The sequence below is a fragment of the Protopterus annectens genome, chromosome 2.part2 (assembly GCF_019279795.1).
Source record: "Protopterus annectens isolate FY-2018-M chromosome 2.part2, PAN1.0, whole genome shotgun sequence".
NCBI lineage: Eukaryota > Metazoa > Chordata > Ceratodontiformes > Protopteridae > Protopterus > Protopterus annectens.
The window spans coordinates 539,921,285-539,942,426 of NC_056730.1; the positions used below are offsets into that span (position 1 = coordinate 539,921,285).

A 21,142-nucleotide genomic window follows, 5' to 3' on the forward strand; every position below is an offset into this window, starting at 1 on the left:
TGCGTTATACTGTTAAGATGTTTTTTTGATTGTATTTTAACAAAAAAAAATGTGAAATGTAAGAAATGGTAGTATAGATCTTTAGCAGCAAATTTATTTATATATTTTTTATTTTTGCGTTTTCAAACTTCTGTTTGCTGCCTTGTCTGCTGGTTTCATGATACTAGGAATGTTCCATCAGTGATTGACCCAAAGCAAATCTATGTATGATATTGGGAATATGGTAGTTAAGCACATAATTCTAATCAGCAGTTGGTGATGCTAGTGAGAATTCTATAGCTTTTAAATGTCACTGATTTTGTAGAACGTCTCTAATTTTGCTTCATATTTTTACCCTGTCCCTCCTAAAAGTTGTGATTCTTTGGTAAATCATGGAGTATTACAGTCAGTTAGTAATGCCAAGCAGAGATTCGTACTTCTTATTCTCCAGAAAATGCATGCTGATGGAAAACATTCTCTCCTATTAATGTTCTAAGTGATTTATAGCCATATATATAAACTGTCCCTAATTTTGGGCCTTTGTCCCTCATAATGTTTGGCTTTCTCCCTGATTATTATTATTTTTTTTAACAAGGAAACATCTTTATTAAATTATCACTTGTGACATATGAAATTACGCATTTATATAAATAAAAACAAAACATATTGACGTAATTTTAGTTGCTAACATTGTACATCACTTATAATTTGCCCAGTCATTGTCAGTCAAACATTACATAGCTCATTCAAATCCTGCCTTCTTTTACATCTCAATTCCTCCTCTAAAATGTTATTCTGCATGTATTGTTCCCATAATTCCCATTTTCAATGTAATTTGCTCCTACCCTTTTCTAAAGATTTTATTTCCAGTTGTTTTATGTCGGTTGCAGTATTCACTACCATTTTCTAGAAATTGTTTATTTGCCAGTTACCATAATTGGACTCAGCAAGGCCTTACTATGTCTAGGCAATTCTGATTCTGTATCATAAGTCAAAAAAAATATTTCCTTAATTATACCAGTTTGCTCACCCAGTGTTTCTGATAGAGTAGTCTGCAGGGAATTTTTTAAGTCTGCCAACTCATTAGACTCCCAAAAACTATGTTCCCAATAAACTCTTTCTTCCCTGTCATACCTCCCAACATTTGCTGTCTATCTGGGGAAAAATAATACCTATGTAAATACTTCCAAGCAAAGATCCAAAATCTTTTAGACTTTGTTGCATATTTGAGAGGCATACATATATCCCCCATTATTTCTTTGCAAATTGCTTATCCATTCTCTCTTTCCATGAGTGATTCTTAAAGTTGTCATGCAAAATTTTATATGCTCTACTAATTATTCCTTTTTTAACAGCAGCTTCTGTTCTAGATTCTGTTAAAAACTCTACCAGTGCTGGTCTTTCAGTTACGATCCTCCTATTTATTTTTTTTGCCTGTACTCTGATATCAAACCGTGATAGGGAAGTCAGTCTCTAGCCTCCATTCCAAATAAATGTCTGGCCTCTTCCCATTCTATTACCTTTCCCTCTCTAATTATTTACTTCCAGTACCTTGGTTCCTTTGCCAGTTTTGTAAGGTAAATTCCAGCCCCCTTTTGCCTATTGTTTGTATCCCTAATTACAATTATCCCTATTGGCAGAATCTCCTTTCTCCATTCCAGTGTTGGCTTAGTTCTTGGCATGCTCTCTGCTACTTTATGAATATAATATTCTGTGTAGTTATTGCTGTTCTTTTAAAGGATCTGCATCTGAAGTTTCAGTCTCTCCTTGTTTCTTGCCCCCCCCCCTTTGCACTCTGAATTATAGCTTTCTGCTTGTGCTGTATATAGGAGTCTTAACTGTGTAGCTCTGAAGTACCCCTTCAAATCAGGTAATCCCAAACCAACTTGTTTTGTTGGAAGAATCAGCTTATCCCAGCCGACTCTTGCCATATTCCCCTTCCAGTAAAATCCTTCAGCTCTTTATTAAGCTTTCTCCGTAATTCTTGAGCAAAGAAGTTAACGATTGTTATCTAGAACAGTAATAATGTTAATTGCTTTCTAGCTATAAAGTAAAAACTTATAAGTAAAAAAAAATCTTCTTATCCTGCGCATGCGCATGTGTGTGTCTCAGAAGGTACAAGGCTAGTCATTAATTCCTAGTTGCTTCTGTCTTCTTGGCTGTTCTGTAAAATGTATTTTTCACCTTTCCATTTTGCCCTATGTCTGCTGACCATCAAGCCTTTCCACAAGCCTTCCCCAGTCAAGTTTAACTCATAGTCCCTCTGTATCGGACACATTTGCCCAGTACTGTGTGGAGGTGAGAGTCACTCTGGGGAAGTCATACTGCAGACATAAGGACTGCTTGTGCCCTTGTCAACATCCTGGTAGCTGGGGGTGTATGTTATTAACCTAACTCCAACTCTGGTGTTCATGTGACTTAAGGGAATAACACTGTCATCTCTCTAGACTTCTGGGATGATTCCTGATTCTAGGGGCACATTGATAATGCTTTTCAATGGCTTAGTTATGAACGTGTCACATGCGCAAACAGATTTAGGGCAAAAGTTGTCAGATTTAGGTTGTACATAACCTGGAATTTCTTTCAGCCATACATTCACCTTGGGAAAAGTAACCTCAGTTAACTGACAGGGAGTTGTGAAGCCATATATGCTTTCAGCTGTTAAATTCCTCAGTTAACTTCGAGGCTGATTTGGGGAAATGATTTCCCAAACAAAGAACTTCACAAAACTATGAACTGTTTTCTTTGAAGATGACACAAGATCTTCACTGACTTACATGGAAATATTTGGTATTGCTTTGTTCTGTCCACTAAGCTGCTAATCTCTTTCCAGAACAACTCTCACATTTTAAAAGTAAGACAAACTGCTTTTATTTCATAAAATTAGGTTTAGCTCTATTTATCAGACTTTGGATTGATTTCTAAAGCTATGGTTTGGTTTGTTGTTGGTAGCTAGCTTTATATTTGTTTATTTCAGCTGATATTTAAGCCTCACATTTGTGTGAAGCGGCTCACCATGCAGTGGTGTTCAGCAATGCCCCTGTCTTTAAATAATGATCAGTGAAACCATTACCAGCCCACTACTGCTCTAGGATCAACTCATTTGAGTGCTGAGCAGCGTTGCCCTATTGTTTTACTGTAGACTACATAGACTACTGAAAGTATAGCTCCCAGTTGTAGTCTCTGGGCTGCCAGTGCAGCCACTCAAATTAATACATTTCTTTCCCCAAGAAAATACACATTAAAAACCTGCTATCACAGATGGTCAGTTTCCCATCATCTCTCTGGCCAGCCTGATGGACATGGGCATCTTGAGGCAATGTAACAATGGTCTCATCTGTACTGACAACCATTTACTCCTAAAACAAGCTAACACTATATGTAAGAGGTGTAGTTACATTTTGGAATTGGAGGCAAGACTCTCACTTACTGACATATCTAATGCCAAACAGGTTGTCAGCATGCACAACACTTCCCACACTTAATATGTAAACCCACATATGCAGAGGTGCTCACTAGTAACATACCAAAAGCCCAGAAGCCTCCCAAACTCTACTTTCAGAAACCACACACAAGAAAGTAAACATCAACCACAAAACATAATAACATACGCACCAGTCTCTCAACAAGCAAGCCCATAAGGTATAACACCATAAATTCCAACGTACTGGTCATAGGTGATGCCGTAGTCAAACACACAGATATCCTTCTCACCAGGCTGGATAAAGAGAAGGTTATGGTTAGCTGTTTATCAGGTGCCAGGATCCATCAGGTCACTCAAGCTCTCAAGTCACTCAACCCAAGTACCAGTATGACTCCATCATAGTCCATGTGGCTATGAATGACGTGAGACTTACCTCCCTGGACTACATAAAAAGAGACATGACTGAGCTCTCAGATTATGCATCACATGCAGGTATGAGCCTAGCCATCACCATGTATGGTGCCACAGTACAAACAAAAATGATTGACTTTAGCAGTTGGCTTAACTTATGGTGTCAGTCTAAGGGGATTCAATATCAGTAAGCCTTGGAGGACACGATCAACAGACCACTCTGTTAGTCAGAGATGGTCTTCACCTGTCACCTCTAGGCTTTTGGATATTGGAAAAGGCATTAGCCACCCCTGTTGTGCCTTTTTTAGACAATGTGAAATTAACCAACCTCCCAACATAATAGAATCTTCTCTGGATAAACTCAAGGTACTGCCTGCTCAATGCTAGGAGTCTAAACAAGAAAATTAACTCCCTGGAAGCACCCCTCACCTTGGAAGATGCTGATGTCTGTGCTGTCACTGAGACATGGTTCAAAGCCATGGAAATCACCCTGGCTGTGCAAGGTTACAATATCTTCCTTACATTCAGATCACAAACTGAACAGGAAAGACCAAAAGGGAAGGTGTATCCATCTTCATAAAGGATATACACCGAGACTGATCAAACTATATTGCTCTGTCAAGCTACTCCATGTCCAATTAACCATAGAAAAATCCCCTACCACATCATCACTAGTTATAGGTCCCCACAGTGAACCAGGAAAAGCATACCACATACCTGGACTTACTTAAGTCACTTGCCATGCAACCCAGCACCTTACTCATGGGTGATTTTAATTATCCTACCATCAACTGGGGAACATACATGACCATACATGTGCTGCCTCAGAGATACTTGGACTTTGTCAATTCAAATGCCCTGCAGCAGCTAGTCAGCACACCCTTGAGGGGCTCAAATGTCCTAGAAATAGTGCTTGCTGTCATGGGGGAGCATTGCACACCCTCCCATGTGGGGTCCTCCTTGGTGAGATTGGTCCAAAAATCAGACGCTTTTGAAGTAATTATAAGGCCAAATACCCCATCAAGCTCAAAAATGCTTTAGAATTTTTCCAAGACAAATTACCCCCTACTAAGTGATGCCATAAGAAACTTCAAAGCCCCTAAACATAGTAAACACAGACTCCTATGTGGAGGTGTACACCAATGCACTGTATAATCACTTAATCAGTTGTATGGAATCAACTGTACCAGACCAGATTAAAACCAGGTCTAGCCAGAAAATCAAGCCAGCCTGGTGGACCCACCAATAAAAACAGGCTGTACAAGAAAAGGAAGAAACTAATGCCCAAAAACAAGAGGGAACTGACTCAGCAGAAGAAGAAATCGCTCACTAATCTAAATAAACAAATTACTGAGATCTTTTAAAGTCCTCCAAAGCAAATTTGAAGCTAAACAGCCTTCCTAACTAAGGAAAATCATAAGGCATTTTTAACTGTGTCCAAAATCTTAAGAGGAATACCCAGCTATGCGCGCATCTGGTTGTGGATGTCACTACCCTTGCTCAACCGGAGGAAATAACCAACCTGCTAGCTGACAGATTTGAAATGACTTTCACCACTGCAGTCCCCACCAGTCATCCCTCAAAGTATACCTTCCACCGCTCCTCAGCCTATTGCCTCAACAGAGCAGGCCATCACTGTGCTCTCTAAGGCTAAAAACATGGAATCAAATGGATCGGATAACATCCCAGGTTGCCTTACATGACCTTGTGGACCCACTTGAAACCATATTTAACCATAGCCTCCGGACTGACTATGTTCTGGCAGAATAGAGGACAGCAATAGTCATCCCTCTGCACAAAAGGGGACTATCAACTGACCCTGGGCTTTATAGACCCATAAGCCTGACTAGCCATATTTTCAAGGCCATGGAAAAAAATCATTATAGACCTTATCAACAAGGACATAGGTAATTTCCAGGCTCTAGACCCAACTATTTTCAGATTTATTAAGGGTAGATCATGTCTGTTAAACCTGGTTGACTACCTGGAGAAGACAACCAAGGCCATGGATGAGAGAAAGACTGTGCATTCCACCTATGGTGACCTGGCCAAGGCATTTGATGCAAAATCCCACTCAGGTATTATAGAGAAACTCAGTCAAATAGGAATTAACCCCAACATAACCAGGTGGGTAGCCAAATGGCTCACCGACAGGACACATACTGTCAAAGTGGGTGAAATCACCTCTAGGAAAAGGCAAGTTGCCAGTGGTGCACAACAGGGTTCTGTGATGGGACCATTACTGTTCAGAATTTATTTCTTAGACATCCAGACAAATGTGGACAGCCTGTAGCTGACCAAGTTTGCTGACAACTGCAAATTGGGAGCAATCATTGGATTCCCCAATGATGCCAGTGCACTGTAGAAAGGATTAATGCAGGCAAATGATTGATACCAAAGCCATGGACTGAAGCTAAATGCATAAAAATGCATAGTTATTCCCTTTGAGAAAATGGGCACCCCTGCTAATTACAATGTAGACAGCACACTTCCTAAGAGTAGCCCCAGTGGTAAGAGACCTGGGTACTCAGGTTGATAGTAATCTGAACTTCGACCTCCATGTATATAGTGGTGAGGAAGTCCTTCTGTGTGGTACATCTCATAAGTAAAGGAATGGCATCTTCATCTAAGGACATTATAATTCTGTCGTACTTTGCCCTCATCAGACCAGTTACTGAGTACAGTGCACCCTTTTGCCTGTACCTCACCAGACACCTGCAACAGCTGGAGAAGCCCCAGAGGTTTCTGACCAAGAAAATACAGGGTACACAAAACATGTCCTACTCAGACAGACTGAAAGCCCTATCACTGTGTACCATTTCCTACAGGCTACTAAGGGTTGGTCTGTGTCTGGCTTGTAGGACAGTCTCTTTTCTGGCCCTGATGGAAATGTTACACATTCGTAAACTGAATTGCACAAGGGTCGCTCACTCCAGGGATTTTAATCTAGCCTCTGATATGAATAAATCATGCTGGAGAGAAAGATACATCTCCAGAGTCTACCCCTCCTCTGGAACAAGCTTCCCATTCACGTGAAGTAGAGCCCCTCCCTGACCCTCTTCAAGTGCAACCTAAACCAATGGATGGGTAATTGTAACTTCACTCCTCGTGTGGCGCCCATGACCCTCATTGAGAGAGGCAATCGGTATTAGGGTCATACCTTTGGGAATTTCACCTAAGTATTGAATTTTACAGGTGCATGAAAGAAAGCAGACAAAGAGAGGCAGACATACAAAGGACTTGCTCAGCTGTATAAAATAAAAAGTCTTTATGCAGGTTCAATGGAAAGCTTTTTTAAAAGTATCTGTTGAGAGAAGATTTGACGGCACATACTGCATACTTGGGTTTTGCAAAAATATTTGACTCAATCTCACATGCTGACACTGAGTGAGGTAAAATAGAAATGAACTGCTGTACAGTTAGCAGTACAAGAACTGGTTTCTTAGTAAGAAAATACATAGAGTGCAGAGTACACTCACATATAGCAAACGAGAGCTGGAGTTCCATGGAGCTTGGTGTTTGGCCTTTTGCAGGTTTGCACTTTCAAATGTAAATGTGGAGAGTCATCTGTAGGTCAACAGATATGCACATGGCTGGATTATCTTGAAATCTTGATCATAGGGTATGACCTTAAGTTAGGCTGTAGAACAATATGATTTTCCCTGTAGTAAGACTGAAGTTTTGTAAGCAGAGTTGAGGTTATTTGCATTGTATACAGTAAAATAGGTATGCTGATATGAATAGGGACAGCCCTATTTAAAGGAAAAAAGCAGTAATATGATGCCACGTGACAGTGTAAAACATAGCTCCGTATGATTGTCACTGTTGAAATGACACCACAACCACATATGCAAAAATGAGAAAAAGGATTGTGGATGGATGGATGAATTGATGAAGTCAGACATAATTAGCAGCTGCACTTTTTTTTTTTTTGGAAGTTGTGCCTTAACCTACTAATGAAGGAATATTAGATTGTCAGTTTCCTGGATTTTATCTGGCAGGCCAAAACATGCAGTGACAACTTTAGTGAAAGCTCTTCTGTGATTACGCAGTTTGTATGGTGGTCTGAATAATTACATTTCTTCTTGTAAAACTACTCTTTATTAATTGTATTATTACTCAGTGAAGGGTGGTAAGTCTTAACAGTCACCATGCTCTGGCAGAACAGACCATTTATGTTTTGTTAAGGCAACATGGTAATGTTCTCTAATGCTTGGAAGGTGTATACATGTTTGGAATTTATCTTTGGTGCTTTTAATAAGAGGTATTTTGTGATTATAACTGTTTAACAGTGGGTAGGCCATACTCCAGAGGGGAGAGCAGCATACTAATTCTTATAACACATTTTGCTTCTGTGGTGAAAATATTTGATATTGTATATACTACTTAAGTGGATCACACCTAGGTCTCTGTATGTGCAGTGAATAAGATGGACTGAGGTAATGCATTTCCTAAATATTTCTGAAATGTAGCACATGTCAGTTGAGTGCCAGAAGGATCCGTAATAGAGATACTGTGGGAAACTTTAAAGGGTCTAGTTAACATAAATGTAGTTTTAGTGGTGGTGATGGTTAAGCTATTTGGATTTATCTGGTTTTAGGCTTTTGTTAGCTCTTGTAACAATACCATCCACATAAAAAAGACAGTTAATTTGAGTGAGATCTCATGGAAGGATGTTGACAAATATTGTAAGCAGGAGAACACCAAGTACAGAGCCTTGACACCTTCAGTGACAGCAACTGATTCTAAGTGAGAGTTAGAACCTGCTAACAGGAATAGTTTGCTGGTAAGGTAGCTTTTATAAAATAAAATAAAAAAAAAACATGTCATGGCCTCATTTGAAAACACACAGCTGGCTACTTTTTTGCTGAAGTCAACTGCTTCAGAATCCCTTTTCAAAGCTAAAGATTTTGCTAATTTAGTAACCCCTTTTCGATGTTAGTTTAGCACTGATTCGTAAGTGTGTATATAACAATGTGATTGTACTGTAACTTAGGCAAAAGCCTTGTTGTGTGTGAGAATGCTGTTATATGCACTATATTCCAAAATCTGTTCATGGATAAGTTTTTCTAAAACTTTTGACAGTGGGCAGATTTTAGCTATTGGGTGACAGTAGCATTAGTGGTCGTGGAAGTCTTAGCAATAGTGGTGGTGGTTGGTATAGATATTGTGATAGGGAAATACTGTATATAAAGTACGAGACTTGCATAGTGTATTGCTACTCAGCTTTAATAATTTGGGGGTGAAGAACATGGTAACCAAGACTATAAGTGCAGCCTGTTTTATAAAGCAGTTCTTGAATGGATGTCAATATTACACATTTGAAATAGAAATAAGAGTGTTGTAAAAAAAATTAAAGAGAGGGGACTGTAAGTACAGGACTACAGGCATTATAAATGAATAGTTTGTTAGCTTGAGGAGGACTGACAACGTTATCCTTTATTTCCTTTACTAAGTCATCAGAAAGACATTTTTAATAGCAACTTTAGGAAATATTTTACAAGAGACTATTTTTTGGAAGTCTGCCAGGACGTTTTGGTTGACGCAGGTGTTTTGCTTGCATATGTCTAATGCACTGTGCCTTGGAGATATGTGTATTTATTCTCACCGTTGGATACCGAATTCAGACTTTGGTATTCCTCATTCTTGCTGATATTAATATGGTCAGATTTGTATTGTTACCTACATTAAACCAAAGCCTAGTCATTTTTTGTTTGGACATGAAAGTTTAAAACAAGAATTTAACGTAAAGTTCCAAAAAGAGTGTGGAATTAAAGTTTTTTTCTTGTTGTGCTGTTGTAAAATAATTCTTTATAATCTGATAGCTGATGTTTAAAATAATTCATGCTAAGAACTCAGGAAGAATTTATTTTTTCTGTGACTATTATCATGCACTTTTGAGTTAGAAAATTCCTACATCCTCTGCCAGATGATGTCAAAATGGGACTTACTAATGGACCACTGGACAAAGAGAGCTATTTGGGAACCTCATTATTGAAGTCTTTGGGAGACTGGAGGAAAGAGGTTAGACAAGGCAAACTATTAAACATATCTTGACTCCATCTTGACCACATATTAAAGGAACTACCCCTTCAAATGTGGCCTTTACTGTCACAGGCAAGTAAATGTCAGGCTTGTGGAGGAAAAAAGGTAAGTATAAGGAACAAATGTCAGAGAGAGACCACAAAGGAAAGCCTTGGGGGGGGGGGGCGCACAAGGGTCCACCACCAGTAGTGAGGAGGATTACTGTTTGAAATATCACAACTTGGAATGCAGAGTCCCATAAGATGAAGATTGAATGTCTGTAAATCCAGACTTAAATATACTAACTATTATATTGCTTTTGGAATATTCTCATTTCAAATCTCCAGTGGTGCCTAACACCCATTTGAAGACAACACTTTCAGTCCCTGTAAGAAGTTATGCTTGTCATTCCCCGCATATCCCACAAAGGGGATCCAGTATTTGACAGCTTGGGAGGACATGGTAAACAGAACACGTTGCTTTGCCAAGGACGGTATGTACCCGTCTCCTCTAGGGTTTTTAATACTGGCTAATACTGTATCCACCTCCATAATGCCTTCTTTAGGCAATGTCAGATTAACAAACCTACCATCATAGCAAAATCAACCATAATGAACTTCACAGTGTTACTACATAATTCCAGGGCTACACTCCTTCCAAGCCCTGCTGACACTCAGGAATTTAGACATCAGTATACTTAGACATGGTTTAAAACAGCAGAGAGTACCCTGGAAGTGCAAGGTTTCAGGAACATTCCACACTTATAGACTAGTAGTTACACAGACAAGGGCTAAAGATGGAGGTGTCCTGATATATATCAATTACAAGCATACTTCTAGGTTGGTCCAACGGGATGACACTCTGGAGTTCCTCCATGTGCAGATCACCATAGATAAAATACCATACTATATCTTAGCCATCTATAGCCCACCCTGCATGTGCCAAGAGGGTCTATATTAGAACACTGAACATTTGAAATGTCGGGTGTTCTAATATCGACCCGTTTTCAGCGAACGCTGAAAATATCAAAGTAACAGGAAACCAAATTCTTTCCTAGGGAATGAATTTGGTTGTCTGTTTCTGTTGCTTCGGTATTTTCAGCTCTCTGGTGGAAAGTTACAGGTCGAGTTCAGGTAAGTGTGCGATTGTGTGGACATGTGGGTTAGGGCGGGTTAGGTGAGTTAGGGTTAGGGCGTGGGTCAGGTAAGTGTGTGATTGTGTGGACGTGTGGGTTAGGGTGGGTTAGGTGAGTTAGGGTTAGGGCGCGGGTGAGGTGAATGCGTGATAGTGACGGACCTTTGGGTTAGGGTTTGGGTTAAGGTAAGTGGATAGTTAGTGGTGTTTGTATAGTTTACCGTAGGGTTAGGTGTTAGAGTTTAGGTGTATGTGTGTGGATTGCTGTTTGTTTGGTGTGCTTGTGTTGTGTGTATGTGTTTTGGAACAGGAAATTTTTTCCCTAAAAAAAATTTGCTGTTCCGAATGTTCGATATTTTTTTTTTTCGATTGCTTGGGTTCGATAGTAGAACACTCGACATTTTGAATGTTCGGTGTTCTAATATAGACCCGTGCCAAGAAGATCACAATGCATACTTGGACCTACTGGAGACAATTAGCATCAAGCCTAACACCTTACTCATGGGAGATTTTAATTACCCCTCTATAAACTACGAATCCTACATGGCATCAAATCTACAGACACAGAGATTCTTGGACTTCCTCAATATAAACATCCTTGACCAAACAGTGAAAGCTTCCACTAGAAGCTCCAACATACTGGACCTTGTACTTACAAATGTGGGAGAACACTGCAACCCCCTCCCTGTTAAAGGCAGAGCGCAAAGCTGTCTCCTTCAAAATGAAAATCATCTCTATAACCGCAGTAAAACCAGTAACAGGAACTATTTCAAGGCAGGCTACCTTTCATTAAGTGATGGCTTGTCAAAATTCAGTGCTCCTCCAAACCCCGAGAACACAGCAGCCTACTAATAATTGCTGTCAGAAACTCTGTACAACCATGTCAATGGCTGCACAGAGGTTGTGGCTGCTGTACCTACCAGAAGTAAGCCCATACTGAGCCCTAGAAACAAACCACCCTGGTGGCATACCAGATTAAACAGGATGCACAACAAAAGGAAAAAAATGTGACAAAAGTCTGGAAGGCTAATTCCCAAAAAGATAAAAACTCTCTCATCAAACTTAGTAGGCAGCTAAAAGGGGTAATTAGAGCAAACAAAGCCAACTTTGAGGTTGGTTTGAGTTTCCCAGATGAACGCTAACCATAAGCCCTTCTTTAGCTATGTCAGATACCTCAAAGGCAGCACACAGCAATGTGCTGAGCTGGTAATTAATAGTGCCACAGTAACTGAACCTGGAGATATTGCAAACCTGTTAGCAGACACATTCAGTTTCTTCTTTAACCTCCATCTCCTTCAACCATTCCCCAAGGAATACTCTCAAACATAGCCCCTCCAATGATAACTAGGGAGTATGTACTGGCTGCACTTGCTACAGCTAAGAACATGGCCTCAGTGGGCCCTGATAACATCCTGGGATGCTTCCAGAACAGTCTAAAATATGACTTATTAGGACCTCTGGATTGGTTACTATTTAACTATAGTCTTAAAACAGGCGTTGTGCCACGAGAATGAAGGACTGTGGCAGTCATCCCCTTCATAAGGGGTGACATTCAAGGGATTCTGAAAACTACAGACCCATTATTCTGACTAGTCTTATTTTCAAAACCATGGAAAGAATGTCTTGGAAACTATCAGCAAGGATAGGAGACCTCCAGACACTTGGCCTATCCCAGTTTGGCTTTGTCAAAGAAAGGTCATGCTTACTGTACTTGGTGGACTTCTTTGTAAAGGTCACTAAGGCAATAAGATCAATGAGGCCACCTCCACAGAGAGGATGGTCACCAGTGGTGTCCCTCAGATCTCTGTGCTAGGTCCGCTCTTCTTTGGTATCTACTTCTCAGAGGTCAAAGCCAATGTCAAAGGCCTCAGTCTAACCAAGTTTCACAGATGATTGCAAACTGGGAGCAGTCATTGAATCCTCCCACAATGAGAACACCCTTCAGGAAGGTCTAACACAGGCAAACGATTGGCACCAAAGCCATGACATAAAACTAAGTCATCAGTAAAACACCCCTAAAAGTCAGTTTGCTAATCAGGGATCTGTGAACTCATGTAGATACTAGCTAGTTTTTGACCCACATGTGCCCAAGGTAGTAAGGAAATCCTTCTTTGTTGCTCAGCTTATAAGTAAGAGCATGGTATCTAGATCCAGAGAGGTCATTGTACCACTGTAGTCAGCCCTCATCAGACCCATCATAGAGTATAATGCCCCTTTGGCATGTACTTGACCAGACACATGAAGCAACTGGAATGCGTACAACGGTTCCTTACAAAAAGAATACAGGGAGTAAACAAAATGCCCTACATGGATCACCTCAAAGTCCTGTCTCTTTACTCGATATTATACAGTCTACTTCGAGGTGATTTTTGCCTGGTTTACAAGGCATCCCTGGACCCTGTTTTGTTGAACCTTTTGCACATTCGCAAAATAAACAGCATCAGAACTACTAGACCAAAAGACCTAAATTTTGCTTTGGATATTTTAGACAGATATGTTTCTCAGATAATTCTCATTCTCTGGAACAGGCTGTCCATCCATGTGAAACAGAGTTCCTCCCTAACCCTATTTAAGTGCAACCTGGATCAATGGATGGGTAATCAGAAATTCACCCTTGGTGTGGCACCTATGTCTCTGATGGACATTGTCAGTCATTAAATCACACCCTATATAAATTAAATATGTGGGTCACTTTTGGGTTGGTCAGGCTTATAAGAGTCTGAGTGGTCATTATTCTAGTATACACCTATGAACCTATGAATTGAAGAGGTGGTTCAGTCAAATTCGAACGAATCTGGGAGTAACCTTCATCCAGAAACTCTACAACCAGCTCCTAATAACAGATGCCTCAGACCTGGCCTGGGGGAGTAGACTCTCTATTTCAAGATACAAAGGCAGTGGAATGCAGCACTTAGAAAGGAATGCACATATATTTAAAGAGAAATACATACATGTGAAAGAGGTGAACTTTGGTGAAGGAACTCAGGCCTTTAAGCCATTTTTGAAAGAAGGGTGTCTGACAGGTGGCAGTGTAAGTGTTACAGAGATGTGTTGTATTAACAAGTATTCATCCCCATTGTGCAGGCTGGCTAGGACTGCTTTGGAGAGAGCAGTGCAGTCTCAGCTGACCCTAAAAGCAGTCTGCATGCCATTTTATCCAGACTTTTTGTTGGATCAATTAAGCATGACCCACATGTGTTGATGCTTTACAGAGATATTCTCCTCTAGCTAGTTCACATGGTGGGATGTTCAACAGATGCCTCAGAACATTCTGTACAAGAACACCAAACAGAGATGCTTGCACAGTTTTGCACCTTCTTCAAATGTATAGGTCTCTCCTTTTATGCATTTCCCCATTCCGCTACACCCCAGGGTAATACAAAGAGTAAGGGAGTAGTGGACAAGGATTCTTTTAATAGTTCTGTTTGTTTCTCAGGTAGCACCAGTTCTCTTCTTGTGGAAAATTTTAGGGGGAAACATTACATGCAGTGTTTGCAGGTGGACCTTCTATTTGACGACCAAAAAAGCTGTCATACCCCCCATTCTGGAGATGCTGCATCTCACAGCTTGGGTGATTTGACCCTTCTACACTTCAGGCACTATTTTGCAGAGGATGAGTTTAGTAGACTTAAGCAGTCTAGGAATACTACCACAAAGAAATCCTGCTCAAAAAAAGCAGTTTTCATTCTGATAGCACGGAAGGAACCAGAATTCCATTACAGCACCAGTGAGCCTGGACTTGCCTTTTAAGTGAGCTGTGCAATTCAAGGTTGACTTATTTTTCCTCTAAGGTGCATTTTTTGGCCATTCCAACCTGCTTTCCAGTGGAGCTACCTGTTCAACATTTTCTTAAAGAGTCATACATCTGAGACCTCCCAGAAAAAAAATGAGACTTAAACTACAGAGAAGAAAAACTGACCCAGACACCTTTTGAGACTGCAACCATAGTTAAAAATGTTTAACTTGGAGAAAGCAAATATCAGACCGGAAAATGTGTGCAGGATTCTGAGGAAATGTTTCAAAGAAACCTGTTTGATGGAGATGAGTCAGCAAAGGATGGGTGTATAATTATAACCCTCCAATTGGAAGGGTTGTGAGATGATTTACTTAAAGAAATGGTGCAGAATGAGCCAAAAATGAGGAAGATGCTTCCTGTGGGAACATTATGGAGGAAATACAAAAGGAGGATGCAGAGACTATCCTGAAGAACAGTGGTGACATGGAAAAGAAAACATGCAGAGAAAGTAAAAGAAGGCAAAGGTGGAGTAGAAGGAAATTTATTTAACATTTGTTAACTGGGAAAGTCCAACTTGGAACAAAGCCAATTTTCAGCTGAGGCCCAGAGAGAAATGCTCCAGACACATGTCTTTTTAACATGGGAGGAAACTGTAGCACATGGAGGAAACCCACACAAACGCAGGGAGGACATGCAGACTCTGCACGGAAGGCACTCGAGCCAAGAATCAAACCGGAGAACCTCTTGCTGTGAGGTGACAACGCTACTGCTGCACCACTCCGCCATCCAGTGAAAAACTGAAGTACATGGTAAGCATTCAAAGTAAAGAAGACAAAAGAAATGGACAAGTATGAAGTGTGGGACAATTTGATAGCTCCTTTAGATGCAAAATCATGATGTAAGAGCATTTATTTTTATTAGCAGAGACATTTTGAGTCATTATATTTGAGACTGTTTTTTCAATGGAAAATTTTTCTTGGAGAATATGAAAAAAGAAAGACTGTAACCCATGTAATCTTTATGTGATAAAAGCATTTAAAAGATTAATGTACAGTTTCGAGCAGAGGTCGAAAGAGAGACTGACAGGACATTTGAAAGCTTTATATAAAGAAGTACTGGACATTGCAAAAGTTTATGACAAAAGGGGTTTATGGACTGGTGGGTGGGATTGAAATAGTGTGTTAAAAATAGAAAGAGAAAACATTATACACATACCAAGCATGGTAAATGTGGAAGGGAATAGGGATGTTGTGAAATACTGGTGACAACCCAAAACATTTTTTTGTGTATGTGTGTGTATGTGTGTGCGTGTGTGTGTGTGTGTGTGTGTGTGTGTGTGTGTGTGTGTGTGTGTGTGTGTGTGTGTGTGTGTGTGTGTGTGTGTGTGTGGAAATGAAGGACATTTGATAAGTAACTGAAACAAGAAAATGTGGGAAAATGGGACATGATGCAAAAAATGTGAAGTGAAATGTTATAAATGTAATAAAATTGGACATTTATGGATGGATTGCAAAAATGAAAATAACAGTAAGGAAAAAAGAAAACAAATGAGAAGGAAATTAACAAAGAGAAGAAATTTTAGAAGTAGAAATGGAAGAAAAATTAGATGATAAAAAATAATAATAAGAAGGTTCTGAAATAAGTGATGAAGAAGACATAAACTGGGAGGTAGTAAAAGGGAAGAAAAGAATTCTATTGGTAAAAGGATAAAAGACAGAGAAAGAATATTTAAAGGAAGTACAAAAGAAAAAGAAAGGAAATGGATGAAAAAGAATTGATACAACTAAAGATTAGGGTTTGGTATAATGGTTAAGATGTCTGTCTCACAGGCACAAGGTGCAGTGCTTGATTCTCACATTTTGGAAGGAAATTGGTTAGGCTTAGAATACTCTATTAAAAAAAACTTCTAGCCTAGTAATTGGCTACAAACTTATGAATCTAGGGAAAATTAACATTTTAGAGTGCTTTCTGTAAATGTGAATAGTATGAAGAATATAGTAAGCAGAATAGGAATTTTGGAGTGGTGTAATACATGTATTGTAGATGTAAATGTAATAGAAGACAAATTTTAGCAAATGAAGAAAGGTTACAAACAGGGAAACTGTAGGGCGGAAAGGTAATCTAGAATTTGGAAAATGAAGATATTCTGGAATCACCATACTCTATAGAAATATAGTAAAGATACTAGATGTAACTTTAGCAAAATTGGAAGATTAACCATTGTAGATTTAAAATGGAAAGTACAACTATATAGATTTATAGCATTATATGATTAAACCAACTGTAAAGAAAGGGAAAGCTTATTTCATCAAATTTTAGACTATGTAATGATAAATATGAATATTATAATAACAGGACACTTTAATTGTGATTTAAAAGGCAAGCATAAAAAGAAAATAAATGATATAAGAAAAATGTTAGAAGTTATAAGATGTGGTAGGTTAAAACTTTGGGACAAAAATTCATGAACTTACAAAAGGAGTATGTATAGAACTAAAACAGATTATTTTATCATATCAGAAAGTTTAGTTATAGAAGAATAGCAGGTAGTTAAAACAGGATTTTCAAATTATCTTACGGTGTAGAGATAAAAGAAAACAAGGAATAGAGTCACCAATAGGCAGGCTATTGACAGAACTCATCCACTCCCACATTGCTATATGCCTCCATAACCTTTACCAATTTAAAGAACACCGAACTTGAAACCTGCTACAATAAAATAGCTAAATTTGCCACTAACTCTCCCCACAATTCTTACCACTGCACTGCCTTACAACTCAGTTGGCTAGAACTACCCCATCGTCTAAACTATACATAACTTCTTTTTGCCCACAAACTGATACACCTACCTGACAAAACACCTGCCCTTCAAAGACTGCTCCAAATGTATAACAACTCTAAAGTCCTCAGATCCTCAAATATATCCCTACTACAGGTAACCAAACCTAACAACACAGCTAGGGATTCCCTTTACTCTAATTGTGTCTCTAAATTTTGGAATTTAATACCACAGCATATCAATGACACTGCTGACCCAATCAAATTTAAAAATCTACTTATGACCTTCCTCAGTAATAAATGGCTTTGCCCATGTTCTACCCCTGAATAAATCATTTGCACACAGTCCTTAACTAACCAAGCTACTTCCTCTCTATACACATATAAATACCTAATCTTATAGACTTATTTCCTACATTTCTTTCTCTTACCCCATCTTTCTAAGTTGCAGTCTCACCTCCTTTTCTGCTTCTGACACTACATCTACCTCACCATAGCTATCCACTACTATCATCTCTCCACCTATCTTCTCTTCTGCTGGATGCTTTTAAGTAACCCCTGTTATCTTAACTCAGAAGTAATAAGACTGCACTAAAGGCAATGCTGTAAGGACTATCAATCACTCTATACCTCATTACATTATTCTATTATATATTGCATTATTGTATATATTGTACATCAATACATGTAAGGTCTTATGTTGTCATGTATTTGTGAAGGATATATTTAAAAAAAAATATTATGTAACAAAATATGTAATATTCAAATGTCTATTTAGCTTTTTTGTTAATTTCTATCTTGTTAAATGTCTGTGGAGCTTTTCTCCATGGGACTGTGCTGAAAAAGGGCTACATCCCAGTCAGACTTTCCAGCAGATAAACACATTGTAAATAAAATATATAAATATAAAAATAGCAAATGAATAAATAGGATAAATGAGAAAGCATGGAATGAAGAAGGAAAGAGATTAGTAATAAAGCTATGGAAAGATCAAATCACTATGAGAACGTTTTATAAACCTTGGTCTGAATGGTGGATGATATTTAAGGAAAATATAAAAAATATTTTTACATTGGCAGTATGATGCGAGAAAAGTAGAGAAAGAAAAAATATAAAAGAGCATTTATAATGATGCATTGGAAGATTTAGAGCATAATGATAGAAAGTACTTTGACAAAGAAAAAATGATTATATGAAATAAATCAAGAAAAAATACAAGAATTGTTATATAAGCAATTATGTTTTTACAGGGAAAAAGAGAAGCATCAAGTTAGTTAAGCATATTAGTAAAGGAAGATAGCGTAATGAGAAAAATGAAAAAATGTCAAGGGAGAAATAGAAAGAACTCAGGAAAAGATTATGAATAGTGTTAGTATAATATATATATAAGAAATGTTTAAAGAAAAAAGAATGTAGCAAAAATACATGGAAAGTGAAAAAGTTAACAGAAAAAAAGAATAAAGAGTTGGAAAAGGAGATCTCTTTAAATGAACTAGATAAAGTGTTAATGCAAGTTAATATAGATTTGGCTGTTGGCCCAGATGGAATAGGGTATGAAATGTATAAAAAATTAAGAGACTGGCAAAAAAATATATATTTTTAAAGATTTGTAATGAATGGTTAAATGAAGGTTTTATATTAAAGAATTATATTGTGGAATATTTAAATTCATATGGAAGATAGAAAATCGAAGATAATTAAAAAAAAACCCTGGAGACCAATAGTATTGAATAATAATGATTATAAGATCTGTATAAAAATAATTCAAAAGAGATGTGAAACTAAAATGGAAAATAACTATGGAAGCTTCCATATATAGTGTAATTGGGAAAGGCTGTCAATAATTATAAATAGTAGTTAGAGAAAGTGTGAATGATATTATGGACAGAAAAGAAAAAGCAAAAATCCTGGTAGGAAACCATAATAAGGCATTTGACACAATTGGACATGAAATACTATGGGTAATAATGAAAGAATATAGTATAGGTGAGAAATTTAGGAAATTATGTATGTCAGCATATAGTAATAAAGTAAAACTACTTGTGATAGTATGTGAAATAACTCACAAAATGAAGGAGGGAGGATATATATTCCAGTTATGTTAATATATGCAGATAACATTATAATAATTGCAAAAAAAAAATAACTTGGATAAAAAAATTATTTGTACAAATGGGTGTTTAGACATGATATGGATGGCTTTAAATAAAGAGAAAAGTAAAGGTTTAGGTGATGTTGTAAAGAGTGGGGTTATATTTTATAATGAAAATGTTGGGAATTAAGATATAAGTAGAAAGCAATTGGGAAAAGCAATAGTAAAAAAGCAAAAGTCTTTTCTGGAGAACATATAAATTATCATTCAGAAAAAAAAAAAGTGTATTTGATAAATTTAGTTCTGATGGGAAACATAGCATACTTAACAAGAGTATTTATGTTGCCAACAGTATTTGAAAAGGAATTACTGCAGATATTTTTTCATTTATATGAGATTCTACAATAAACCCAGTAAAAAGTGGGGTTTTGTATGTAAATAAAGAATGAGGAGGAGTGGGGTTAATTAACTCAGTGGTATACACTGCTCAATTAAATTTGTACAAGGTATTAAAGTGGATAAGTAAAAAAGGTGAGAGACTAGTAGTAAAACTGTATAAATATGATAAACTTTGGGGTATGGTAAAAAAGAGTAAAAGAGAAAAAGAGTGTATAAATGAAGACATAAAATGGTACCTAGAAGAAATATTTTTGTGGAAAATAAAAACTGATGATATATAAAAAGATCGAAAAATATATAAGAATGTAATGATAAAGCATTACTGTGTAAAACCATGGGAAAATCTAACAGATGAAAAAAATCAAAGCTATAAAAATAAGAAGCAAATGGCATATTCAGAAAGTAGAATGTTAAGCTTATTTGGGGAGACTGGTAATAGATAAATTGTCAGTAAAAGCAATTCTGCCATATAAAAAGTGATAGAATATGTTTACTACAGAGTATATGTTTTTGAAATATTAAAGAGTATAAAATGTTTTTGAAATGTAAAAGAGTAAAAAATTATGGGGAAAACTATGTAAAGAAGATTTTTTAAGATATAAAAGAAGTGGATAAAATAAACATGGATATGATTAAATGTGGATATTATAAGAACAGAAGTAAAGAATATGTTAAAAGAATGGGTAAAACATTAGTTTATGTTATGTGGGTTATATGGCTTATATGGAATGAAAGAATAAATGAAATTATGTTTAATGGTAAATGGAGTTTAGCAACAATATTAAGTAAAATCGGATGGTGTTATGGAAAAAGGATCGGGGGTCTAATAGGGATGAAAGTTTGACACAACTGTAAAGGAAGTTCTGAATATGTATAAACCGATCTGTATATGTATATTTGTACATATGTAAATATTTATAAATATTTAAATATTTTGTAAGTAAGGGTTATTTTTGTATATAAATAAAGGACCCCAGTCTTTTCAGTAGATGCCATGGGATCTTTTACATCTACCTGGGCTACCACCAACTTAGGGCATTGGTTTTACACCTTATTTGAAAGATGGCACACTCAGAAGTGCAGCACCCTCCCTTATGCAATCATTCTACCTGGTGTGGGAAAAGAACTAAAGATGAGTGCCCTACCTGTTGTGCACTGAGACTGC

The 21,142-nt window shown here is 37.7% G+C and overlaps 1 protein-coding gene across 4 annotated transcripts in view; it reads left to right on the plus strand.

Annotated features, from left to right (window-relative positions):
- LOC122795706 overlaps positions 1 to 21,142 on the plus strand; it is a 1,598,363-nt gene that overhangs the window by 660,565 nt on the left and 916,656 nt on the right. The gene's annotated exons all lie outside the window — the stretch shown is intronic.